The 27728-nt window shown below is 48.4% G+C and overlaps 1 long non-coding RNA gene across 1 annotated transcript in view; it reads right to left on the reverse strand.

Annotated features, from left to right (window-relative positions):
- Positions 1-220: 220 nt before the first annotated feature.
- The window catches only part of LOC144140951 (uncharacterized), a 67331-nt gene continuing 39823 nt past the window's right edge, over positions 221-27728 (reverse strand). The window contains exons 2-3 of the long non-coding RNA XR_013316398.1: positions 18603-18779; positions 221-489 (exon numbers count right to left, since the gene is read on the reverse strand). This is a non-coding gene — a long non-coding RNA (uncharacterized LOC144140951). The remainder of the gene's footprint in view (positions 490-18602; positions 18780-27728) is intronic.

Raw genomic sequence — 27728 nt, forward strand, 5'->3', positions numbered from 1 at the left:
AAATGGCTGGCCTCCTGGTTAGTAGGGTATGTAACGACTGTGCAGGATGGGTGATGGCCCCAGATCTAAATTTTCAACAAGCATAAAGTTTTCTTCAACTGCGAAGTTTCTGATAAGTTTGTAGCCTTTTTAGTAGCCCTATAGCGTCATTTCAGTTGGATTTCTTTTTTCTTTTTTATTCACCTGGTAATTGCGCCTAAATTTTCATTACTAAACGGGTTCAAGAATTGGGGCTAAACGCCTTTATTCTTAGTCTGATTTAATTCCCGTGATTTCAGTTTGTTATGGTGCTTGGTTAATAAAATATTGCTCAACGCTTTTAACGCAATCTTTAGTAGTAATTAATTCCGATATTTCAAAATTGCTTGCAGTTGTGCTTTATGGCATTCTAATGTGCTGTCAATCTGAATTATCACTGTCTTGGGATCGTCACAGAGGTCGTGGGTGGTCCGGCCAAATCCCTGCAAGACGGATTATCAGGGTTGCGCCCTGAAAAAAGTGAAAACACACATAATTCCAGTTAACAAACAACATCACCTGTGGGGATTGCGCAATACAAAATCACCCCAAATACATTCTGAATATTTGTTATCAAATTTACTCCAGCTAATAGTTTAAATCACATCAACTCGAATGCAGTTTTTTCAAGGCAATAGAGTTGTGATAGGTAATGTTTTACAGAGTGGTGTGCAAGAGTGAAGAGACTACTACAGGAGCTATAATAAGTGAATGTAAAACAATGATTCAATAAATAAGGTCGCAGCATGAATGACTATAACAAAAACTGTTAACATGTAATCTTGCAAAAAATCATAGGAATTCACAACGTAACATACCGATGAGAAGTACCAGGAATACTTTTGTAAATTAAGGTAGTTTTGCTGAACGTTGGTTAATCACGAACAAATGGTGTAATGAGGAACAGAAAAAAAATGTAAGTGAGAGAAACGAAGCACAAAAACGATTCGAGGGATACAGGACTTACAGGCAGTCAACAAAGAAGAAATTTACAAAGGCAGAATTGTGTTTTTTCAGCGACATCTATGTTGTCATGAATATGTCAAATAATGTCTAAACATAAAAGAGGGCTTTAAAAAATACACAAGTAATTCTACAGGAATAACGTTGCAGGCGTGGTCTTCAATATCCCTTTGACTTTCGGAAAGGTGTACGTTGGTCAAATTGGCAGCTGCTTATGATAGGGCGCGTCAGCAGAATCTCTCGGTTAAAAATATTTCTAGGGGCATCTGGCTATGAATTGCAAAAACCTGTGGCTGCGTTCCGGAACTTGGAGACACCGAATGCCGGACATGTCCTACGTATCAGTCAGAGCGAGAAATACGAAAAGCCTAAAAGATTATCGCTACGGAGAGGATCGGGGGCTGCTACTTACCGAAGTAACATTTTTATGGGATAACATTTGAATGGACACTTCTTAAATAAATACTTTCTCTTCCGGAATCATCTGGCTTTTGTTAAAATTGTGTAACCCCATCATATGTTTTGTTGGCCTCTTGCATTTCCCACCCTTGTGTTTCAATTCAGTTGCGTGATTTGCCTTGCTGATTTTGATTTTGAGCTTTGGTTTTAAGTATGACAGGTGCTGATTTAGACACCTCGTTTAGCATCAACAGTGAATGAGTCATATGATCCTACAGGTGTGTTAACCCAGTTTTAACGACATGTTTCGTTTGAAGTGTTGAACATGCGATTTTGTTCGCAGAAATTGGTGGTGCGGCTGTTGATTGGCTTGTGGATGATACTGTGGGGAACTATATATTTGTGTGGGCGCTTTATGCAAAATAAAGCGAGAAATTGCGCTCGTCCGGTCTTTCTCGTGCCTGCGTCTTCAGCTACACGCAGGATTTATTTTTTCGTCCGTCATGACCCAACTAGCCGGCAACCAGTTGTTATTGATACTGAAAGCGAAACCACTTGTAGAAGACGCCTGTTACATTCCGAGTACGCCATGAACACAATAGGGTTTAATCAATAAAGCTTGAAAATAGTTTTCCTAACCGGCCAGGCCGGCCACAACTCCTCGGGGGCCCCTGTCTTCCGTCCGCCTTCCTTACTGCGCTGCCAGTATCAGCGCCAACCCTCGTGGATCCTCAAAATGCCTACAGGGCAAGCTTACTCTCGTGTGTGGAATAGTACACATGTATTCTAAAGAATTTAGCAACATTCTGAAATGTGAGTGAGGGCGTATTTAACTATTTCGCAATAAAACACCAGCGACGCGTGAATTTAGGTTCCGTGATTTAAGTAACCAAGACGCAATAAAAATTTCTCTTAAAAGAAGCAGTGGTGTTATGATCACACAGCCAACATCAATATGCAAAGCTATTCTGCATAATGATTATTAAGTTGCTGGAGTACAGCTGAAAACATATGAGGCTTAGATGAATAAAGGGTGATTTTCAGCCATCATAGCCGACGCATTAGACTAAGAAGGACGCCAAATTGCAACCCGTATCATGTTATTTATGCATGGTAAACGGACGATAAGTGACAATGGTAGGAGTTCTTCAGGCGGGGATTCCTCAACTGATATTACTGTGGGCGAGAGAAGAATAAAGTGACAGCCCCGCATTGAAGGAAAAAAAAATGGTGGTACGTTTATTCTCCCGAACACCGAGTGCTCAGAAGAGTTTGCGTAAGGGCCAGTTGGTTCTTCGCACTACCTAATGATTGTTTTTGTATGTACTCCATATGAGAAATAAATTGCAGGTTAGTATGGAGCTGTGAAAATTAAAAGGAACGCATTCGAAAACAAGATATTGATGAACATCGGTTGCTATAAGTGTTAGTACAGTCAGATGGTGAGGGCTAGAATAAAAAATAACAGCACTCTTTGTCGCGCAATGATCATACGCCAGTTATATTTACACCTTTTAATTACATTACGCAAAGCGTTTTGTATTTCCGGCATCACTGTTTCCGCTGATTTGTCCCAACGTAATGTGGTAGCGCAATCTGCATATAAAAAAGCACTGGAATGTATCACATTTACATTGTGGTTAATGTTAATAATTTCTGTTTATGAAAATTTATTATCATTATGAAGTTTAACGCACAGACGCAACTCAGGCGATGAGGCGCTCAGAAGGGGAGAACTCCGGATTAATTTTGACCATTACGGACGTTTAACCTGCGCCGAAATCTCGAGCACGTGCCTCTTAACTTTTCACCCCCATCGAAAAAGCGGCCGCCGAAGCTCGCAATCTAACCCGCGTCCTTGAGCTTAGCTGCACAAGCTCTGAAGAAAACCTATTGATACTGACTGTATCAGTTCTGCTCAGGAGGTAGATCGCAGAACCGTTAAGAAAAGGCCTCTTGCAACACAGGAATCAAAATCGCTAAATAAAGTGCGATAGTTGAAAGTGTGAAAAGCTTTAGGGAAGTTCAGGAAGACTAAGCAAAGAACACAACCGCTATTAGTTTTTATTTATTAGAAAGAGTGAGAGCAATAAGTTTTGTGCGAGATTTGCGTTATGAGTCAGATCAGCGTGGTTGCTGTGGAAACATCCTGCGCAGAGATACTATGTTTTTATATGATTTGTTCTAGAAGTAAAACGTATAAGTATTATTTACTTGGTTACGAATATAAGAAAATATGCTCCAGTCTCTTTTTTATTTCTTGGAAAATAAAATGATAGGTTTGCCCAAAGCACATACGATATTAGTTGTAATCAGTTCTTTAACAAACATAACTAAAATAGAACTGCAGGGAAAACTCCATCATCAGAAGAATGCTGATTTCCACGAATAGAGCTGAAAAACTGCTCTTGCATTCCATTTTTCAGGATATGACATAACTCAGTTCTTGCCCCAAAACATCAAGTCGATAATGAATCTTGCTCTGCAAATTTAAACTGCTCCCCCAAAGAAAGTAAACACAGCACGTCGGTTTACGGAAATGTTTTTAAAGACGGTTAACATCTGTATTTTACAAATTATATAATTGTGAAGTAATACCTGTAAACTCCTTTCCTGTATCTTTTGCTTGAGGACAGGAGTGTTGATCCACAAAGGTAACAATACGCCCTACCCACAGCTCACTACCGCAACACCGGAAACGCGAGAATCTGACAAGCAGCGACCGGAAGTTGCGGGACAATCTGCTGCACCCGCACGTGTAGCAGAGTGCAGAGAATAAAGCGCTCTTGCCACGCGCCACACGCCATGCACCTGATGTGATGCGCGTGTCGCTGGGCAAGCATTCCATCCAACAAGAGCAAACACACGACGAACTATAAAGGTCGCTAGCTCTGTGCATTCACGCAGAAGAGTTCGCGAAGTCATCGTGACCTCCAGTAAAACATAAAGGAATTCTAGCCACACTGACAACGGCTTACTGACACTGACAACGGCCTACAATTTTTAAAGTGACCTGACTCACCATTTGCAGCGTTCGCCAAATAATACGGCTTTGAAAATGTCACATAGAGTCTCCGGTACCCTCAGAGCAACGGGCTCACAGAAGCAGCCGTGAAAGTTATCAAGGGCTCCTTCGAGCAGACGGGCGATGCCTACAAAACGGTGTTGGCGTGCGGGACGAGCCCGCTCAACAACGGCTACTCTCCCGCGGAACTCCTATTGGGTATAAGACTCCGCACTACTTTGCCAGTTTCTGCGAACAGCCTAGTCCCCTGCCTCCCGGACAGAGACAAGTTGAGGGCATACGAAGCTGAGAGCAGGAAGAAGCTACAGCGCCACTTCGACATCCGGCATAGGGTCGGGCACCTTCTGCATTGGACCCCGATACTGACGTCTGGATTGTCGACCTTGGGAAATTTAGCACGGTCCAAGGGCATGCTGAGGAGCTGAGGTCCTACTGGGTCGACACAGATTATGCACCTGTTCGCAATACCTCAGCCGGCCAACGAGTCGCAGCAACAAGAGGCAGTCCTGGTGAGCCCACTGTGCACAAGCAGTGACCATCCTCGCAACAAGAGTGTCCGGTGCATAATTCCGCCATCGCGATTTGAAACGCGACCTTCCTAAAAAGATGAGGATGTGGGACAATCTGCTGCCCCCGCACATGTTGGAAAGTGAATTGAATAAAGCTATCTTGCCACGCATGACGTGCCATACACCTAACTTCATGCGCGTGTAGCATCCAACAGAAGTAACGTCATATTCGGAAGATGCCAGCGACGTGCCCCACCGCTTCGCTGTTTTCTAGTTTTCCGGGTGAAGTTCCGAATTGGGCAAGTGTGTAATTTAATCTTTAAGAACCTTACTGACGTGAGTTGGCTCCGCATGGATTTTAGCCATATTGCTCCAGTGTTTTTAAGTAATTCTCCATAACGACTCCTACATACCAGAGATTCTCTACCAGATCGAACGTACTGACTGCAGTGCCTTTACCAATAGTACGGTAAGGCCGTGTCGGCGGGCCCTCTGTTCATGTTACGCAAAGTGCCGGGCAAAAACAAATACGGAGGTGCGCCAAGTTTCCCATCCAATTATATAGTGGGGTTTGAAAATGTAGGTGACCACCGCGGTGCTCTAGGTTTCCTAAACACCTTCTTCGTTTTCCCGCTCTAAACTGTGGGCTTTGATGATAACTTAGCTAAGTACGTAGATTCGCGCGCCGTTAGCAAGAAATGAGTTCAGTTGGAAGCATGAAGTGCTCTTGGCACGCGGAAGTGCTCCGCACAGATGCCGGATGTGGATGCCTGTACAATGCGCGTACGCCGAATGAAGCGGCTCGAACCGGCGTTGGGAAATGCGGCGACTACCTTACGTTGCTGCCCCGAATAAAAGCAATAGGGAAAAGAAAGCAAGCATGCAAAACAGTGGATGACATAAAGGTGAAAATGTTCGTAGGTATTATTATCCGAGATGTTTTTAAAGCTGTGATGAAGTTTGTGCCATGATGCGAAGCCTACACTTCTCTACGCCGACCGGCCCTGGAGGCTCGTGTGTGAGCGACGGCGGCAACAGTATCTGCCAGAGCGCGCCATGTGGCGTGGGGCTGAAGGATGGAGCTACCTGCGCGCCAGTATCACACAGCACCGATCTTAAATTGGCAATCACCGTAAAAATAAAAATAAAGTTGCACAGGCGAGAAAGGAGATGATAGTGTGGTAAAAACTGTATTAGGTAGGTGTTCCCAAGCAGAAATGCTGTTATGCCAGCGACCGATTATCCGCCGCGATGCTACACCTGAAGTTCCCAGTATCCCAGCTACCCAAGGCGGCTGCGAGGTGTTAGGCAAGACGCTCTTCTAAAACTCGTGGCGCGCGAGCGCGTTGCGTTTGTGTTCCCCTAGTTTTTTTAGTGCCACCACCGCTGAGTTCGCCTAATATAAGACTGGGTGTCTCTCTCAATGCGAAGCTTAACGTTTTGTACACTGGCCGGCCAGGGAGTGACCCGGAACAAGTACTTCCGTCCGACACGGCGAATGGTGGCTGAGAACAGCGCACGAAACTGTGGTGCACTGCACACGTTCTTTCATTCCCTCTGTCAGTGCCCCAAAAATCCCTACCCACCCTCCTCACCCCCAAGGCCTGGGAGCATGCCTTGCGGAGCTCCAACGTTTCGGATCAGGTGCTTCTCACCTCCCGAAGCCTCCAGGTGCCTGCGGCCCTGTGGGCATCCGCCACTACCCCATAAGGAAAAGCTCTTTAAATAAATGTTATTTCGCGTTTTCTCTCTCAACGCGAACCGCTGCACAGAGCTTGTTGCTGCCTTCCGAATGTAAAAGAAAAGCTACACTTGCAGAAAGGGGATGACTGCGTGTTGAAAAAATTACGCCCATCTTCCCGCGAGGGAACCCTGATGTGATGCGACGCATCAGGGTGGAGTGTTTGGACTGACGCTGATATTGAATTGCCTCAGTCCACGCTGAAGGGAGTGTCGCTTTTATCACGTCTTCATCGGAAGAATAAAGCCAAGCAGGAAGTCGTCAAGCAAGTCACGCGGAGTCGAACGAGAGCGAGCGCTGACTGAACCGCCGCAGCGCGCTGCTCGCTTTATATTCATAGCGCCTGAAGGAGAGGAGACAGCGGAGGAGAGTCGCGCGTGCGCGCACTTGCGCGACGGGAACGGAGCGAAGAGCGCGAAGGCGCGCGCACGCAGCTGTTGTTTATGATAATGAGACGGAGTTGTGTGTATTTGAAAATAAAATAAACAGGCTTTTCAAATTCAGCGGAAAAAAGCTATAAAAAACTGCCTCTCCCCCGGACACAAATGCTCTTGAGAAGGTTTTTAATAGCAGTTTAGTAATACTTCTTCTCCCCTGCAATATCTTCATGTGAACCAAAGGGAAGACAGTGATACAGACGCAACACCTAGGTGTCGTTAAGCGGAATCGTGGACTACCCCGGCGACATATTTTGCCTTATTATGATATAGTAGATCGCCCAAAACGAAGGCCATTTAAAAATTATCATCCAGGAAAATCATGCACGCCAATCCATGCATGATTTTCCGTTCATGATCAGCGCATGATTGACGTGCATGCACGTCACATGGCATATCGTTACACGAAAGAAGGAAGGAAGATAAATTTATTAAGAAAGGACGGCCCGAAGCCGCTGGGGAAGGGGGAGGGCAGGAAGTACGCTAGTAATGTCCAGCCATCGAGGCCGCACAGACGAAGCTGCAGAGTGCTGTCAAGGTGTCCTAGACGTGCCAAGAGGGCCGAATCCACTCTTCGTATGAGTGAACCCATGCCAGGCGGTGCTGGGCGCGAAGTACGGCAAGGCCCGGCCAAGATCAGACGAGGTCGCAAGGTCAGGTTTTGATGTGCCATGGCATGCGTAGCAGATCACATGGGGGTCCAATAGAGAAGGGGAGGAACTGGGAGCAGATCAGGTCTGTTGAAGTTCTGCGAGGTCTACAGAAGGCGAGTTGACATCGGAGAACCTGCCGGTTCTATGTTGTTGCCTTGGTGTGATTCGTTGCCCGGGGGCTCAAAGTGAATTTGCCGTCCCCGCCACCGTGCGACGATGTCGGCGGTTATGGCGTAGCCGGAACGGGCCCGGTTGAGAAAAACCTGGTCGCCGCGAGATAAGCCCGGAGGCAGAGGATGCGGGTTCTGGGGTAGTGTTGACTGGAGGTGAAGGCGTCCGACATGTAGGCGACGCTGGCGCTCCTCGTCAGTATCGAAGTGGGCTCTGCTGGCAATGGTCTCCCCGGGCTGACGGCGGTACGACGACGATAGCTCGCTCGCCAGCCTGTGGGCGCTTTCATTACCAGGATGCCCTCCATCGCTAGGGATCCACCGTACTGTTACGGGTGTCTGGAAGGGGCTGTGCAGGGAGCTGCATGATTGTTTAATGCAGTGTGCTACAGAGTGCTTCCGTGAAATTCCTAAAAGGGAAGGAAAGGGCTCGGCAGTCCGTGAAAATGTGCACATGGTGGTACGTGCGGTGAGTGCATGCCTGCAGAACGGAACGTGCTAGACGTAGGCCGTGTTGGAAAGCGCAGCTCAAGGTTGGTGCTGTCCGTAATGGAGGCGATGGTGTAGGCTTTAACGCTGCGTTTATTGCTGTCTGCCGCTACAGCCGCAAGTGCCACAGCGGCCGTGCGAGGTTTTCAGGAGGCGTCCACGTACACACGTAATGTCACCGGATCCGCAGCGTCAGTGGCCGCAGTGCTCTGCCCCAGTGTGGCACGTTGCACCGCATGAGTAGCACAAGCAGTTTTCCGGGGTGCCGGTCACCGCTCTGTAATCAGCACGTCCTCCCACGGGCGAACGTGCGGATGGATGTGCGGCTCTTCTAGTAGTCGCTCACCGTCGTGACGTAGCAGGCGGCGTCCCTGCCGTGTCAAGTGGCTACTGTCATTGGCACCTGCTATGCGCCCAGATGGGCTATCTGCAAGCGTGGCCAAAACAGCATAGCGGTACAGTTCTTCGACGCGAGTGTGACGGCGCAGGCCAGTAACAGCCCTCAGTGCCTCCCGATGCAAGACCTCTAGCTGGTGAAGTTGGTGCTTCGTCAGATCGTAATACATGGCGCCGAAGACCACTCTTGATACCAGCACTGCATGTACTAGGTCTGGAGCGATATCTTGCAAAGCATTGCTTAAAGTGCCAGAGATGCGACGTATTGTGTGTAGGAAGCGGCGCCACAATGGTTTGAGCTGTCTCAGCCGCTATTGAGCTCCCCCGTTTTCATGAACGGAACACCCAGTATGCGGATCCAACCACCTGGAGTTGGCTGGAGGGGTTGTCCTGCGAGAGATAAATGAGCATTTCCACGATGGCTGGCTTTGCCTCGCACAGCTAAGTAATTTGTTTTTGTTGCTGACACCTGGATCCCGGCGCATGCGGGCAAGGACGTGTCGAGTAAGAACGCAAACCACAACGAGACGGCACACGCGGAGGCGCGAGCACTCACCAACCGCGCCCCCGCAACTGACCGTCCAACGTGGTTCGGTGCTAAGGACCGAATGACAGACTATAGCGAAATAACCAAAGCCTACCGCCTGGCTCGGAGGACCTTCCCACCTCCGGACCCGGGGTTGAGCCGGGCGGAGGCAGTGCTACTAAGACAGCTTCAAACCGGGTCCCTACCCACCCCGGCTCTGATGCACCGAATGTATCCGGAAGCATACCCTACTGCCATGTGCCAGCTCTGCTGCAGGGAGACTGCAGACCAGAAACACATCTTATGGAACTGTGTCACGAGCCCAATGGAAGCGAGGTCAAGAACCATCCCGCCACGGCTTGCAGAAGCCGCAAGGAGCTACACCTACGAAAATCAACACTGGGCCGTCCAGCAGGTCCTGCGGGCGCTCGCCAGGCATGAGACTCGCGAGTCGGCAACGGCGAGCTCACGTCTCGGATGAGTAGCCACCAGGACGACGCCGAGGCCCGCGTCGCGGCGGGTAAAAACGTCGTTCTGCCGGCCTAAATAAAGTTTAATCAATCCAATCCAATCCATGCCAGTGGGTATCAGAAGGACCGTGAATGTGTACAAGCATGTTGCAGGCGCTATATGGCGGCGTCAGTCGTAGGGTGCTCGTTGGCCGCCGTCAAGATTGTCACGTCGTCAGCGTAAGCCGTGGCATGAACCCCTGTGATGGTAGCAACGGCCTTTACTAGCTTTGCCATTACGATACTGAATAATATAGGGGACATAATGGCGCCTTGTGGTATCCCGCACAGGTGTTCTTGAAATGTTAGGTATTCACACGTCCCGAACGTATTTCAAATGTCCTGTCTGCCAGGAAGGCTCGCACAAAATTCCTCCTCCTTTTACCCGGGTAAGCTTCGCAAAGGGCTTGCAGTACCGCGTGGTGGGAGATGATGTCGAAAGCCTTGCGAAGGTCCAGAGCCACCAAGATGTGTGGTTTATGATATCGTGCACACCGAAGTAGTATGCCGAAGGAGGTGGATGCTGTCATGCGTTGCGAGATTGGTTCTGAATCCATTCTGCGCGGGGTGGACGAAGAATACCTTTTCTTCGAAGCAGTGCATGAGTCGGGTAGCGGCCATTCCTTCAAGTAATTTGCACAAATTCGACGTGAGGGAGAAGGGGCGTAGATTAGACGCCGTGGATGGATCTTTTTAAGACGACTGCATGCTTGAAAGATTCTGGCAGATTTCCTGAGGCCCAAATGGAATTCAACAGTTTCAGCATGTGGCATCTAGTTTGTTCATCTAAATTCCTCAGCATTGACCAAGTAACGCCATCTTTGCCATGCAAACTGCGCACGTTCATTTTTTCCAAGGCAGCTATAAATTTAGTAATAGTGAAGGGCGCCTCAAGGCGGTCGTTTTCGTCTACCGGCGCCAAGAAGTAAATGTTCTGCGGTGGCGTAGAGAATGGCTGCGGGAAGAACGTCCTTGCAGCTTCTTGTTCGAAAGCCTCGTGAGTGGCTCCAGTGCGGAGAAGCACATCTGGGACTGTAGCCTGGGCGCTTGTGCCGCAAGTGAAGTTACACGAAGAAACGTGACGAATGAATCCTTCACTCCTGTGTGAATACGAAATGCTCGATGAGTGCTCCTAACCCAGGCAAAGAATGTTTTGCCTTGGTTGATGTGAAAGGTCCACGGTTAGAATCATAGGCACACACTGTTAACGCTAATTTCGCTCAAATAGGGTATATCATTAGGTAAAACGAGAATGGCCAGGCGAATCACTGGTTCATTTCCAGCCCGCATTATGGGCAGCTGTACGATTAGTTTAGGAAAGGCATGTAGGTTAGGAAAGGCCTGTATTGTATAACTAGCCATTTGCGCTTTGGTGTAATGAATATTCATTTTACAGCAATAAGAATGCTGGGCTGCACAAAGAAGGTTACCAATTTACACATAAACATTGAAGGAGTAGTTCGCACTGCTGTTGATATTACAGGCACTAAGCTTGTCATAGCTGCACAGCAGTTTGGCGCTGTGGGGTTCTCTCACACGAAACTGGCCAATTTGCATGAGCGACATTGTCCGACCTGACCCTGTTTGTCGAGCCTATTCAGTGTTGCACGCAACCACTGCTATCAACCGAAACAAACATTAGCCAGGCACAAATCCGGGGAAAAATGAAGAAAGCTCATACTAACGCTAGCTCCCAATTATTCACACTCACACTAAGAGTTCAAGGTAGCCAAGCTTGACGCAACAGTAGCATGTTTCCCCTTTTTCGCCTCACGGCGTTGTTTAAGTGCCGCCGCTGTACGAGCTACCGCAGCAGGATATTCGCCGTAATCCATCACACACGGCTCTGCGCGCACGTCGCCTTCCAACGTCGCGCGCACTTATCGCTGCGTCTGCGGCGTCCTGGCCTTCCTCCGCCAGGTGGCGGCCCGTGCCCAGTGTGCTTTTCCGCTCCCTCCTCGCCAATCTCTCCCCATAATCGGGGACTGCTCCAATCCGCGTGCTTGCGGAAAGGGATGTGATTTGACCTCTAGCTCTCAAGATCAAAACTGGCCACCTCGGGAAGACTGCCCGAGGTAGCGTAGTGTAGGTTTCGTTACAAACACAAAGTGAGGGTCGACAGCGATCTCGAATGGAATGGTGCTTCATACAAAAGGACTGAAAGCAAAAGAAACGTGCAGCCGTTCGCTGCAGTCCAAGACCCCAATACGTACATAGGCTTCAGTACTTTCCCGGGATACGTCATTGCAGACGTCACGAAACACAAAATTTGGCAGGAGATTGAAACATTTGGCTGAAATTGTTGATACTCGCAGTGAAGACAGTATGGTCTGCCGCCGGGTAATCGCTGGGGCACTATAAAACCCTAAATCTGTGGAATAAATGATACGTGTATTTTCTCTGCATTGTGTTTTCAAGGAACAATGTGGTAGGCTGGACATGCTGGCTCATAACTGCCGTAAGGGTTCTGTGGTAAGCTTCTTTTTTTGGGGGGGGAGGGGCGGGGGGAAGGGGGGTGTCCCATCTGCACATGTTGCCTGGCGGTTGAAACAGTATTTACGGTAAGTTCTGCCAAAAAATGTGGTTCATCTTTCTTTCATTGGAATCGGCTAAACACCTAAGTGAAATGTGCCTTCACAGGAGTATTTGAATGTTTTTTGTGTATCGATATGAACTTGCACATGGCGATTTATATTTCTACGGTATGGAAACGTTTCCCGCATCAACATTACACACTGGATTACACGCGCCGTAGCAATGTGTAAATCCGATGGAAACCCGAGGCGCACGGAAACCGTGCGAACGAAGCCGAACGGGTTGTCAGCGAATCGTTTGGTGAAGTAACAGTAGGCTACAGCGAAAGGAGCATGATTTGAGAATGGGCCGCAGTATGGGTGTGCTTTGCGAGCGACGCCCTGCTTGCGGGTAGTTTAGGCCACGGCGCGACGACTTTGGTCCAGCTCCGTGGTGTGTACGCCAGACGCTGGCGTTGCGACGCGCTCAGCTTGTGGAATGCGGCGGCGGCGTTCCACAAGCTGAGCGGCGTTACATATAGGCGGCGGAAGGGTAAACACAGCAGCTTTCGCTGCTACAGGCTGCCCTATCGAAGCATCAACTATCGCGCTCATTAGCGTTATGACGCACTACTTCACTTCACCTCTCCTACACGGCAGCACCATCTGCATGAACAAGTAACAGGGAAGGAAGTAAGGCGCGTTCGTACAGCTACCCGGGCGTGGCTTCATGGCTCTGTTGGTGCAGCGTTTCAGATCTCCCGTTGCGGCTGGAGTGATCGTGGGCTCGAAAACTAGCGCTGCCGCGCCAATGGAACCTTTTCTGGTGAAGTCACTTCCGTGATGGATATGACGTCGGGGAGTTTTGTGTCATCATCATCCCCACCACACTATCTACACTCACTGCAGGGCAAAGACCTCTCCCATTAATCAACAATTATCTCCGTCCTGTGCTAGCAGCGACCAATTTATCCCGGCAAACTTATTGATCTCATCTGCCCATCTCTTTCTGCCGCCCCCTGCCACGCTTGTTTTCTCTCGGGATCCACTCTGTTACCCTTAATGACTAACGGTTATCTTGCCTTCGCATTACATGCCCTGCCCACATCCATTTCTTCTTAATTTCTACTAATATATCCTAAACACAAGTTTGTTCCCTGACCCACTCCGCTGTGTTCTTGTCCCTTAATGTCGCAGCTATCATCTTCTGTTCCATCGCTCGCATATGTAGCATGGTATAAAAATCTTTCGTGTTAAAAAATGCATGATGATACTGTACACCGAAATGCAAAATTTGTGTGGAGCGCGAACTGCTGTCTTCTCAGTCCCGGCGCATTAATGCTGGGTCTCACGAAGTGATCGCGTGATCAGCAAACGCACGGCGGCGAGCGCTACTGTGCTGTTATCACACAGCGAGTCGCCGCCTTCGGCGACCATGTTGTTAGAAATCGTGTTTGAACCTCCTGCGCAAATGTCACGTGGTTGGGATGAGCCACGCACAGAGCAGTAGCGTCAGCCGAAAGTGTGAGGGGAAGGCAGTGAGAGAGACGGCGCCATACCAGCCCGTGCCGCTCTAGCCTTCACAAGTTCCCGAAACGCTCCGACGATCGTTTTGTGCGGGTTAAGCAGTGACCTCCCCCCTCATACTTTCATCACAATTTGCTCCTCCGTTTTCTTCATGCTTTCTTTTTTATTGCGATAGTATACCGATGGCATAAATACTTCGTGAGAAGTATAAATTAACCCCAGTTTCGCGAAGAAATGAAGGCACGGAGCTGTGTTGGGGTCCCCATATTCACCGATGAAGGTGAGGTGGTCTGCCATGATGGAAGCCTGCGCCTCGAAGGTGTTGCCTTCTGGCCTCTTCCAAAGAAGGCCTCGTCCACAACAAAGGTTTTGTTTCCGCATATTCGGCAGCAGCCGTGTGAAACGGGCAGTTCTGTGGGAACGGGGCATGTTAGCGTGGTGGACACCCCCGGGTAACAGCAGGAGAGAGGGCTGCACCAACACGAAGTCTTCGCTGCAAGACCTCCACCGAGCGAGCGAGTCCACTAGGGAGGTGCGTTAGACACGGTGGAATTAGAGCTGGTGTGGCACAATGAGGATCTTCTTTATGTTGGAGAAATTGGCCTGGGGCATGTTCTATCAGTATAGGCAATGGTCGTGGAACTAATGCAGAGGGCAGGCACCATCCACCTCAATGTGAGCGCGGAGCGTATTTCGGTACACCCACGAGGGCCGAAGAGGGCAGGGGCGCGTATCCAGCGTATTATGAATGTCCCCAGAGATTACTGAGTTGTTATTTACTCGAAGTAAATGACGTATGACCGCCGTGGAGTCTGTATACATTTGTAAAGTAGTATCTCCAGGGGCTTGATGAAGAGCAGGAGTAGTCTTTGTAAGCCGTCCGGGAAGGCTGTAAGCTCGGCCAACAAAGATGACAGGGTGCGGCATGTTTCTTAGACGCACATTTCACAGGCCTCTGGGTGGGGAGGACAATGTAGTGTTGTGGTCAGCACGTCGTCCTTGGCCCCAGCGTCCACAAATGCCTGAACGACCTGTGGTTGAGACTCACCCGCCAGTTCTTGTGCGACCGCGAAAAGAGTGTCAGAATGTCTGTCAGATCGATTATGCAGTCGCGTCAGTGGCTTGTTGTCAGTCGCCTTCTGGCATAGCAGAGGTGGCCTGGTAACGACTAAGGCTTGGGATGTAGGTAGTGAAAGACCCATGTAGTTACCTACAGCCACTGCCTCAGCAACAAACGTGTGTTTATTCATGCGGGCGTACCCACGCTGACGGACAAGCTCATCCGAGGTGTTAACTTGAGCTTCAGCCTGAAGACCAGGAATCGGTGTTATCCTTGGAAAGCAGGTGATGGCACGCATTGCGGCTCGGTTAATTGCCTCAAGTTGTGACCATTCCGCCTGGTTCAGGTGTTGGAATTGGCCCCGGTAAACAAGCCGAGTATACCATTTTGGAACAGGAGCGACCAGCCTTTAGTGCGATGCGTCAGATGAGGTGGAGCATCTGTCCCTGTTTTTGGCGAGCGGAACGTAGCCAAATAGACGCTGACCCAGATGCATACGTTTCTAATTCCAGCACGCGAAGTGAAGTGGCAGTGTGTACAGGTCGGCCGCCGAGTTGTAATGCAATTGGAGACACCTCCAGTCAGCGACGGCCGCAAGCAATGGCCACAGGCAGAATAGCCGTCTTGTCGACGGAAAGTTTCTAGTCCAGCATATTCACACCATTTCTGTGTTCGTGTCAGGTCTGAGTGCACAGGCCACACTGTGATGTCGTCCGCGTAAATGAGAAAGTGCATGTCAAATGCCAGGCAAGCGATAAAATATTAATTTTAAAAGTGAAGGGAGCGATTACAGACTCCTGACAATCGTAAAGTGACCATAACGTGTCCCACTGAGGTGAACCGAAAAGGATTTTTTTGTGAGCAAGTTCCGGAGGAAAGAGCAAACCTTGTCCAGCAGAAGAAGACCTTGGGGAATTTCCAAGATGGCTCCGTGGCTAACACTGTCGTATGCATTTTGTATGTCTGTGGCTAGCACTGTGGAACATTGTGTGATCGGCCGCCAAGTAGCACCATTGAAAATTAGCGGTAAAGCCTATCCTCGGTACCCAGATGGGACCTAAACCTGATCTCCGGCGGGTCATACCACCGGAAAGTGTCCATCCACCATTGAAGCTGGGTTGCCAGCATGCGTTTGCGTTCTAACAGTTTGCAGAGGGTGCACTTCAAGGCCACTGGACGCAAATTAGGGAGCTGATCAGTTGGCTTACCAGGCTTCGGTATCGAGAAGAGATCAGAGAGGAGCCAAGATTCTGGTATGGGACCAGAGAGCAGCACCTCGTTGATGGAGTCAAGGAGATTGCCGAGTTCTGGATTGTCGAAGGTTTTATAAACCTCATAAGTAAGGCCATCTGGACCTGGAGCAGTCCGATGTTTGGCGTGATTAATCACAGCGAGAATCTCGGCTATCATGAAAGGCTACTGCATTGCACGCATGGCGTCGTCAGGAGCGGAGGACCCGACGTGACTCGGCAGCGGAAACTGGCATGGGTTGTTGGCTGGAAGGATTTTAAAGGCAGGGAACAGTGCGCGGGCCACTTCAGCAGCAAATTAAGCAGGATCCCTGTCCGTGCCAGACGTGCACTGCCTGCCGCGTCTGGAGTGCGGCCTCCACTTTCCATTTCAAGAAAGGTGCGCCAGATGGATTATGTAGTCGCCGATGGGCCGAGCGATTCACACGAGCTCAGCCATCGCTGCCTTGACAGACGCTCTCATGACGCCTGGCAGCCGCAGTCAGACGTTGTAAGCGTACTCGGGACTCCACAGACGAGGGATCTCGGGACGCAGCCACTTCAGTTTATTTGCACTGGGCCCATAGCTGTAAGAGTTGAAGGTCAGGCTTCGGCCGGGATTCCTCTACCCATGTGCCTTCACAGACGCTTTGCCTGGCTTCCCGAACGAGAGCGATGGGGCGCGGACTTGGCGCCATGAGCATTGTGTTGATGTTACCCCGGAACATTTTCCAGTTTGTTACAGTGCAGTGCCGTTGTAAGGGAACGTCGCGGTTGGGAGTGATCACCATCCTGATGGGATGGTGATCACTGCCCCGGCAGATGCCCTCTCGGTGCCAGGAGCCGGTATCATTGACAAGCCACCAGATTAAGTCGGGCGCGTGGGGTGGCATGCGCGGATGATTAAATCGACCCGTAGGACGCCAGATATCGTTCAAATTAGGACACGAGAGATTGTTGAGAGATAACGCTATGGAGATATCAATAATGTTTCGCTCACTCAGTTACAACGCCGACCCTCACTATGAGGCCCACGCCGCCGCCAAAAGCAAGTGCTTGCGCACTAAAATTGTTGAAAGCCCAGTGACTGTCCTCAAGCGTTGGTTCTCCTCTTTGTGTAGTGTTTTTTTCTTTGGTTTGTTTTTAAGCGATGTCTACCTTGAAGATAGATGTTTTACCATTATTGAGCCCCAGGTGTTGGAACGGCGCATACTGGGCATAAAGCAGACATAGGGAATAAAAGCATAGAATTGGACGGGATTACGTTGTAGTATCAGCAGTTTTATGCTGTATACGCTAAGGGAGTTTCATTGCACCCTGCGTTGGCCCGCGGCACCTTTGGCTGGCCGTTACCGTGAGTCTCCAACTCCAACGAGAACTAGCGGCCCACATTATCAGGGCCCTGGCGGCTGCCTGCACCGAGGTGGCTGAATCGCCCCACCATCACTTGAACAATAAAGTTTCTATCTATCTGTCTGTCTTACACTAAACAGCATTAGACTAAACAGCGTTAGACTAAACAGCGCCGAGGGTGGTTTCTAAATTTTGCGAGTATTGTTCCAGCAAAACTAACAATGTATTTATAGTTAAAACAAATTTTATTATATTAGGTGTATTTTTGTTTCGAGTTGGTGGGATTTACTGCTTAAGATTTGAAATTGCTTCAATTCTTTCGATATGAGTAATGTTTGTTTAGTTAGCTGCAACATAAGGGCGACTACGAGGGCGCCAATGGGTAGGCGTCTGCATCTTATTATTCGTTGGTGTAATGGATATGGTAGAGGGGGTGTCCTGAAAAATTAGGATAGGAGAGCAGGAATGCCTTACAGATGATCTATAAACGCCGATAGTGATCCAGTAGGGGTTTTGTTATTAGTAACTACCTGTCTGCCGGGAAGGCGGTGCTGGAATCAGTTATTCCGCAGTGAATTTATGAAATTTAGGTTCACAGCAGAAAGGTCCTCCTTGCTTACACTCGGCTTCATGAACTTCGTAAGTGCTCGTAAATAATTTTATATAGAGCACTTATTTAAGGGTGTGAAATACTGTTCGACGGTACTCCTGGCTTGAATGATGATCTAAGGGCATTTAGTGCGAAACGCTGTTAAGCTGCTTATGGGCCTCAATATTATATTTTTATTGGTAAGGCGACTAGGCTACCACATCCGTCGGCCGGTTTAGTGATTATGTGACTTGTAGCTGTTAGGATTTTCAGGGTAACTTCTCTTGAGGGGGTGAATTTATTGCGGGTATTGGATAATTTCTTATCGTGAATATTTTTATAATAGATTTCTACACAAACCTAGTTCCGGATATTGTGTATATCGGTGAATACATATCGTTTATCCCTATCCGCAAAATGTCTGATTTGAAAAATAGGCCAAAAGTAGGATTTCTGTTCTACCTCTGAAAGAATCAGCCAAAATGACGGTACTCACCATGGCAGCAGTTGTAGCAACTGTTCCTGGTTCTAAATCTGTTTTCGTTCCCTTCGCAGCCGCCATAAACGAATGGTTCACAGATGCCACGTTTGTTGAAAAAATAGGCCGGATGAGCAGCTCGGCAATTCCCTTTAACTTTCGGCAGGGTACATTGAGCAATACGAGTTCTTGCATCTGCAAATATGTTGTAAGAAGTATATTCTAAACCCCTTTAGATGTAACGTTTTTTAATAAAGCATTTGTTGTTTTTCGTTAGTGGGTTCCGAGTTCACGGCTGGTAACTTTCCGGTTAAGTGGTGAATCAACATAATGCATACAACTTCGATTCAGTTTTGTGTTTAAGACCAAAAACTGTCATCAACCTGGAGGTTTTGTATACAATTAACATGAAAGGTCGCGTTATCAGCACCGGAAGCAGGCTACCCACAGTAATCTTGATATTCACTAAGCCCAGTTTAGTAAACGAAATTGTTATATATAATTTTTGGCTAGCTGAGTAAAAAGAACCCAACAATTACGGGGTGTCTAGATATTGTATTTTCATGAAACATAATTATTCCCATTTGTCTGTATCGTATCATTGTCCTATATGCCTATTACGGACTTTTCTATCGAGTTTTCTTGGGCGTTGTACTGCTGGGAATAACTCTGATGTCGACAGTGATGTTTTGTGCCTTATACTAGGACCGTCATGGCCTTACGGGAATTACAAGTGAGACGCACAAAGTAGCTGATTCGGGAAGACCGGTTTCTCTGCTTACAGTGAAGTCACGAAATGGTTTCAAATGCTAGTGTTGGAACAAACTCTAAAGAAAGCAAGAACTTAACGTCCAAGCGCAATTGACCCATTAAACTCCACAAGGGTAAAGTAAAAAATTGCCTTAATTTGTATGCCAGTTGCTTCATTGTGAACTTTTATTGCCAGATTTGGCAATGATTGGGCAAGTGTGGTTGAGTGTTGAATGGCTTCGTATCGTTCGGTGCAGGTATCTAATCTGTCGTACAGTATATATATATATATATATATATATATATATATATATATATATATATATATATGCAGTACTCCCTTGTTTTAACAAAGTCAGCGGGATGGCCGAAAACTTCGTTATAAGCAGTGCTTTGATATAAGCGACAACTAGAGAAAAGCTAAGGCATTTCGGCTTTATGCGCCACAGCTGTGAGGAATAAAATCGCAATGTATTCCGTGAAGGGGAAATTTATTAAGGTACAAAAAAGGCAGCGTGCTTTGGCCGTTTCAAGCTCTTGCTGGGCGGGAGCAACCGCGACTCTAATTTGGCCAAGCATTGCATGACGCTGCGGTCTCCGCCAATTGAAGTGGCAGTGGCAGTGGCCACTTTTATAGGTGGCGTGCGGTAGTCACGCAACGCTACGAGAGTTCCGTTCTAGAAAGAACGGCAAACGCAGTGGCTCGAGTTTGATGTATTATTTGTTGAGCCGAAAACCATTACCCGCCCATTTTGGGTGCAGAGCGCAAATATGAAAACCGACCGGTTTTACACTAGGGGCTTTGCATGATGACTGTGTAATTGTTTATCTAGCTGTGCAGCCGCTACGTTCGCTACACAAGAGTTCTTTGGCCACCTGCCGACACTGCTGATTGAATGGAACTAGTGTCGGTGTCCGCGCAATATCTCGTCCATGCCATGGACCAATGTCTAGGAACAAAATTCAATAGCCCTACCACGCATTTGAACCGTTTGTCTAAAGTCGGATTGGGCGAATCGAGCATGACTGGCTCGAGAAAATCGCCGGGATGCCATGGACCAATGTCTAGGAACAAAATTCAATAGCCCTACCACGCATTTGAACCGTTTGTCTAAAGTCGGATTGGGCGAATCGAGCATGACTGGCTCGAGAAAATCGTCGGGGAAGCACCAGCTTTCGTAGACCCGCCATGTTGATAGCCTGAGTCGTGCTGAGTCGCTGCCGCGCGGCAACGCCTCCGCTGGCTACTTCGCTCTAAGCGGGTCAAGGTCTACGTGCTCTTCGATTAATCCGGCCTAAAATGCATGTGTTTGGGTTGGGACCAACAGAAATTGTGAATAAAGCGATATTGCGGGGAATGCAGGTTCGTTATAACGGGGGATTACGATTTATATATATATATATATATATATATATATATATATATATATATATATATATATATATATATATATATATATATATATATATATATATATATATATATATATATATATATATATATATATATATTTATTTATTTATTAGAGTACCCTCAGGGCCCTTAGGGCATTACAGAGGGGGTGGGTACAACATTTCAGAACACACAAAGGAATAAAAACAAGGAAAAAAAACAAAGAAAAGAAACAAGTGTCAGAAGCGGATATTACGAAGGCAACATAAATCAACTGAAAAAAAAAGAATGCATTTGTAGTAAGAATTCAAGCATATAAAAGACAAAGATAGATAATGGAAAGCGCATAGAGTCACAAAAATTGCTGAGAAACTGCAGTCTTAAACAACAAAGGGTCTGTTATTGTTCCAACGGAAGAGGGAAGGTGGTTCCAATCGGCACACGTTTTCGGTAAGAAGGCTGCTGAAAAGAATTTCGTGCGGCAAAACGGAATGGCAACCTTATGCTGGTGATCAATGCGTGGTGAGTGGTACGATGGTTGTAAAATCAGGTCTCGCCTCATTGATGGGTGGTGAAAAAATATCTTATGAAAAAAATGAAAATATGATATATATATATATATATATATATATATATATATATATATTATATATATATATATATTTTTTTTTTACGCCAATATTTTTATGGCATCATTGGAAACTCCTTTCATTGAGAAGCAAGAAAAGAAACAACTGTTTTACAGGCGTTTTCTAGATGACATATTCATGATATGGAACCACGACAAAGCGAGCCTTCTCGCCTTCATTTCAAAATTTAACTGCCTCCATCAATCAATCAAGTTCACCCACGACATATCTCAAGATACCATCAACTTTTTGGATGTAACCCTTCAGGTACATGGCAACTCCCTCGCGACCACCGTTAACAAAAAACCCACGGATCGCCAACAGTACCTGCATTTTGACAGCAACCACCCACGACATTGCAAAGTTGGAATACCATACTCGCAGGCATACAGATACCGCCGAATCTGTTCTGATGTCCAAGAATTTGACAGAAACTCGCAAAATCTAAAGAACATCCTTCTGAATCAAAATTACCCAGAAAATATAATTGATGACGCAATCAACCGGGCCCGCCAAACAGACCGCCAGTCAGCATTGTCAAAAGCCAATTCACAAAAAAAGGAAACACCCCAGACCAACCTGGTATTAACATACGGTGCGAACATGCCACGAGTAAACAACATACTGAGCAAGCATTTCAACATGATCAGACAAAGTGAGCACCTGTCAGCTATCTTCCCCGAACCACCCCGTGTAGTGTATCGTAAAGACAAGAACTTAAGAGATGTGCTTGTTAAGGCTAAAATTGGGATCCCGAAACAACACTCAGGCTGCCACCCATGCGGGAAAACGCGCTGCAAAATCTGTCCCCTCATCACCCCAACCGACACGGCAAAATGTAACTTTTCCAAATTTTCCTTCCGAATAAAAGAAAGCCTCGACTGTGATTCAAGTAACGTCGTATACAGACTGCACTGCGAAATGTGTGGCAAGGACTATATTGGCTAGACCGAGAATGCAATCCGACTCAGATTCAACAACCACAAATCCCACGTCACCTCACAGCCGGATCTACCATTTTCCAAACATATGCGCCTGCCGGACCATTCCATTGAGCATATCAGAATCACTGTCCTGCAGTCCGGCTTCCGCTCTTCCCTCGAACGCGAGCAGAGGGAGTCCTACTTTATACATAAATTCCAGGCATTCACCCATGGCATCAATGAGGACCCGGGCCGCCTCTCATTCTTGCGACAAAAAGCTGCGCCTTAGACGGAAATATCGGGACCTTTCGGGCATTGGAGGGGGTGAGCGCAGAACCGGGACCGTGCATACAACTTAAAAAGAAAGCAAGAAGGAAAAAAGGAAACCTCGCTTTAGGGACCAAGTCAAGCAAAACAAACGGGTAGAAGGCCCCAACCCCCCCCCCCCCTTCCCCGTCCGTTCGGCAACCACCACGGTCTCATCAGTGACCTTGAACACCTGTGAGCGCGCCCCGCGGGCCCGCCGACGCACGGCGGCCTGAATTATGACAGCCGCACCACTGATAGACAAACGGCCGAAGAATGCGCCGCAAACGAAACCAAATCCAAGTGTTACTTGTTCCGCGGCTCGCTGGCCGCGTAGCAAGGCTTTGCCGCACCACTCGGTTTCGTCGAAGTGACGCCAAGACCAGAGCTGCTGTAGGTTTAACCAGTAATAAAAAACTCCCAAGCATTTCCCCGAGGGTGAACATGGTTAAGTGCGAATGCACGGGGTGATGCTATGAGGGGGAGTAAAGTTAAAATCCGTTGGCATTCGCCCGTGAGCGCGCGCGAGCCGACCCACGGAGGTCTGGCAGTTTATCGCTGCATATATAGGGGGGTACGCCGCGCCGAGCGCGCCGAGCCAGGTGGCTGAGAGAGGAGGCGAGCGCAAGGGGAGAGGGACAGCGGCGCACGGCAGCTGCAGCCGAGCGAGGGGGAGAGGAGAGAGTGTGACGTCACGGTGGAGAGAGAGGCGCGCGGCAGCTGCTGGGGAGAGGAGGCGCGCTGTGACGTCATACCATGACGTCACGGCGCGAGGAGCGGTGCGGGGAGCGGCGCGCACCCGCACAGCCACGGCGAGGAGGCGGAGCGAGCACGGTCACGTGGTGAAGTGACGTCACCGCGCCGTTGCTACCGACGCTCCTCTCCGCTCCACGCCGTTGCTAGGGAGAGGAGGACTGCGGACGCCGCCGCCGCCGCCGCCGCCGCCGGCGGTGGAAGGTTTGGGGTCGCTTATAAAGTGCATTCGCACTTAAAACAAAACCGAAAATGGGACAGGAAATTCCGAGTATGGCGCGGGGACCATGTGTTGACTTGGCGGGCCGTGCATGCATGTGACCTTGCAGTTTGACCGAATCGAAGATCTATGCCTGTGCCGCCATCTTATGTCTGTCTCCGTTCATCCCCCCCCCCTTTTTTTTCTGCTCCTTTTCCTTTCCTGCTGACTACTGTTACACCATTTGCGGAGCGCGCAGGACTCACTCTTGTTTTTGATCGTGTATTTGCTTGTGTGCCTCTTGTTACGTTTTTCGTGCTGCCCTTTCCTCCGTGTTCTTTCCCCTTCCCTCACCTTCCACCTTTCTAGCCAATCGGAATGCCTCACTTGCTCAAACTGTTTGAAACACCCCTCACCCGCGACCTCTCCTGCAGGGATGAGGGAAGTAACCCTCCCTCACCGAAGTTTTTGTATAAAGGCGCAATGTGAGAAATTAAAATACAGCCCTGAAGAAGGAGTTTGTAACTCCGAAACTGTTGGCAACAGAAACGGGAAACGTGTCAGTCGACTTCTTTCACTATATATATATATACACTTGTCAGATACAGTTGTCAGATACAGCGTCAGATACAGTTGTGGTAAATATAAATACCCCAGAATGCGAAGGAGAACACAGTCACCCAGATAGCCGAATTGGTAAGGCATTCGAGATCTAATCGAAAGGCGTGGGTTCGGTCCCCACTCTGGGCGCGTGTTTTTCTTTCTTTCTTTCTCACGTAATAAATAATAAAATAAAATAATTGAAGGTCACTAACGGTAAAAAATCGTCTAACCATTCCCCTATGCCCTCTTTGGCGTTGTAGACTGCCGGCATTTCTTTCTGTATTTCCTAACGAGCCCCTCATTTCCAAACCGTATTATCTTGCGAAAGCTTAGCGAGGGCCTCGGTTCTGGCAGCCTTGATGCCAAGGTAGCCTAAGAGGGTTTCCCGCCAGTTACACGCTTATGACAGGCTGTAGACGTTCGCGTCACGCCCCGGGGGGTTAAAAAGAAGGTCCCCTTCTCCCCGGGTAGTCTGAGTGGCGCTGGCTACCACCCTCAAGCGTCAGATACAATTGCGGTAAATATAAATACCCCAGAATGCGAAGGAGAACACAGTCGCCCAGATAGCCGAATTGGTAAGGCATTCGAGATCTAATCGAAAGGCGTGGGTTCGTTCCCCACTCTGGGCGCGTGTTTTTCTTTCTTTCTTTCTCACGTAATAAATAATAAAATAAAATAATTGAACGTCACTAACGGTAAAAAATCGTCTAACCATTCCCCTATGCCCTCTTTGGCGTTGTAGACTGCCAGCATTTCTTTCTGTATATATATATATATATATATATATATATATATATATATATATATATATATATATATATATATATATATATATAGGGAGTAGTAGAACTTTGAAGATGGTAGAGAACACAAGAGAAGAAGAACTTCGAACAAGGTAAAAGCACGATTGTGGCCTACGTTTCAGGAAAGAGAACTTGCTTTCCCTGAGGAAAGCAAGTTCTCTTTGCTGAAACGTAGGCCACAATCGTGCTTTTACCTTGTTCGAAGTTCTTCTTCTCTTGTATATATATATATATATATATATATATATATATATATATATATATATATATATATATATATATATATATATATATATATATATATATATATATATATATATATATATATATATATATTGTCACGAAGACAAGGACGATGCAGTTGTCTTGAACGAGAAACACGTTTATTGAAGCGAACGTGTGCTCCCCTAACAACTCAAAAGAATACAGAGGCGGCGAAGCAGCGGTCAACAAAGTGACTTGCACAGGCGAGTGTCGTCGAATCGAATGCTCCGGCGTCCGCACTGCAGGCTTTTTATCTTTCGGGGCGCGTGGTTCTCGAAACGTCGATTCACATCGAGAACACAGTAGATCCAAGAAGATTATTCTGGGCTGTTCACGTTAGATCGGAATGCTCTTCCTATCACAACAAATAACACATGCGGCACAGAAAGAAAGAATGGAACACGCGCTTCCCTTGGCGCAGAAGTAACACAGACCGGCGCAGCCGGGCGGTAAAAGCAAAACACAAATAAACAAGCCCAATGTACGGTTCGCGGCATTACCCCCCCTCTAAGACTGCATCGACCCGATGCTAACATAAGCGACAGTCCGAAAATAAAAATAAAATTCGTTATCGTCCGTAGAAAGGTTTTAAGCGAACCACGTGGACGACTTCAGGCCGCGTGCGTTGTCGTGATGTGCCGGAGTCACCATCGGGGATCACTTCGTAGGTAAGCTGGCCAACACGTCGTAGAATCTGGTAGGGTCCGAAATAGCGTCGCAGGAACTTCTCACTGAGTCCGCGTCGTCGGATGGGAGTCCAAACCCACACACGATCCCCTGGTTGGTACTCGGCGTCTCGGCGTCGGAGGTTGTAGCGGCCCGCATCCACCAGCTGCTGCTTCGTTATACGAACTCGAGCGAGCTGGCGGGCCTCCTCCGCACGTTGAAGATATCCGTGGACGTCGGCGTTGAGGTCGTCGTCTTCTACGTGCGGAAGCATGGCGTCGAGCATCGTAGTCGGCCTTCTACCGTAGACAAGCTCGAACGGCGTCAGCTGCGTCGTCTCCTGGATAGCCGTATTGTACGCAAACATGACATACGGGAGCACTTCGTCCCAAGTCTTATGTTCAACGTCAACGTACATTGACAGCATATCTGCGATTGTCTTGTTCAGACGTTCTGTTAGTCCGTTCGTTTGGGGGTGGTACGCCGTCGTTCTTCTGGGATTCGTGTTGCTGTAGCGTAATACTCCTTGCATCAGCTCCGCAGTAAATGCCGTTCCGCGGTCTGTGATTAGGACTTCCGGGGCTCCATGTCGCAGCACAACTTGGCTTATAAAGAACTTTGCCACTTCTTGTGCAGTCCCCCTCGGAAGAGCGGCGGTCTCTGCGTAGCGCGTCATGTAGTCTGTCGCTACGACAATCCACTTGTTCTGTGATCGTGACGTAGGGAACGGGCCTAAAAGGTCCATTCCAATCTGTTGAAATGGTCTCGATGGGACGGCGATCGGTTGCAGAAGTCCGGCGGGTCTTGTCGGCGGCGTTTTTCGTCGCTGGCAGTCACGGCAGCTCACGACGTAGTGGGTGACGTCAGAGGTAAGGCCGGGCCAGTAGTACCTCGCCTTGATTTTTCCAATAGTGCGGGCTGTGCCGAGATGTCCGGAAGACGTGTCGTCGTGGCACGCTTCCAAAATTTCGTCACGAAGGTCCGCGGGGATGACAAGAAGGTAATTCGCTCTTGTTCCGGGGCTGAAATTCTTCTTCACGAGGACGGAGTTTCTCAGGCTGAATGCTGGTAAGCTGCGTTTGAAGGTCCTAGGAACGGCAACGTTGCAGCCCTCGAGGTACTCGATTATGACGCGTAAGTCGTGGTCGGCACGCTGCTGGGCGGCTAGGTCACTCTCCGTCACGATCCCGAAGAACGGGCTGTCTTCATCAGAGACTTGTGGTGGTGGGTCGACGGGGGCGCGGGACAGGCAGTCGGCGTCGGAGTGTTTCCTGCCGGATTTATAAACGACTGTAACGTCGAACTCCTGCAGGCGCAAGCTCCACCGCCCAAGACGGCCAGAGGGGTCCTTCAAATTGGCGAGCCAACACAGCGCATGGTGGTCTGTTACAACCTTGAATGGCCTTCCATACACGTATGCGCGAAATTTTGAAATCGCCCATATTATAGCCAGGCACTCTTTCTCAGAGGCAGAATAGTTTTTCTCATCCTTCGACAGACCACAGCTGACATAGGCGATTACCCTTTCGCAGCCGCTTTGCTTTTGGACAAGGACGGCACCCAAGCCTATATCACTGGCGTCCGTGTGCATTTCCGTTTCGGAATTTTCGTCGAAATGAGCGAGCACGGGCGGGCTTTGCAGGCGTTTTTGCAGCTCGCAGAATGCTTTTTCTTGGTCGTTTTCCCAGCTGAAAGGGGTGCTATCTTTCGTCAAGCGCGTGAGTGGCTCTGCAATGCGTGCGAAGTTTGCGACGAAGCGCCGGTAGTATGCGCACAGCCCGAGAAATCTTCGCACGCCCTTCTTGTCTTTCGGGCTAGGGAAGTTCGCAATGGCTGAAGTTTTGGCCGGGTCAGG

This window comes from Haemaphysalis longicornis, unplaced genomic scaffold (assembly GCF_048455015.1).
Source record: "Haemaphysalis longicornis isolate Haplotype H1 unplaced genomic scaffold, Haemaphysalis longicornis Haplotype H1 scaffold_57, whole genome shotgun sequence".
NCBI classification, from domain to species: domain Eukaryota; kingdom Metazoa; phylum Arthropoda; class Arachnida; order Ixodida; family Ixodidae; genus Haemaphysalis; species Haemaphysalis longicornis.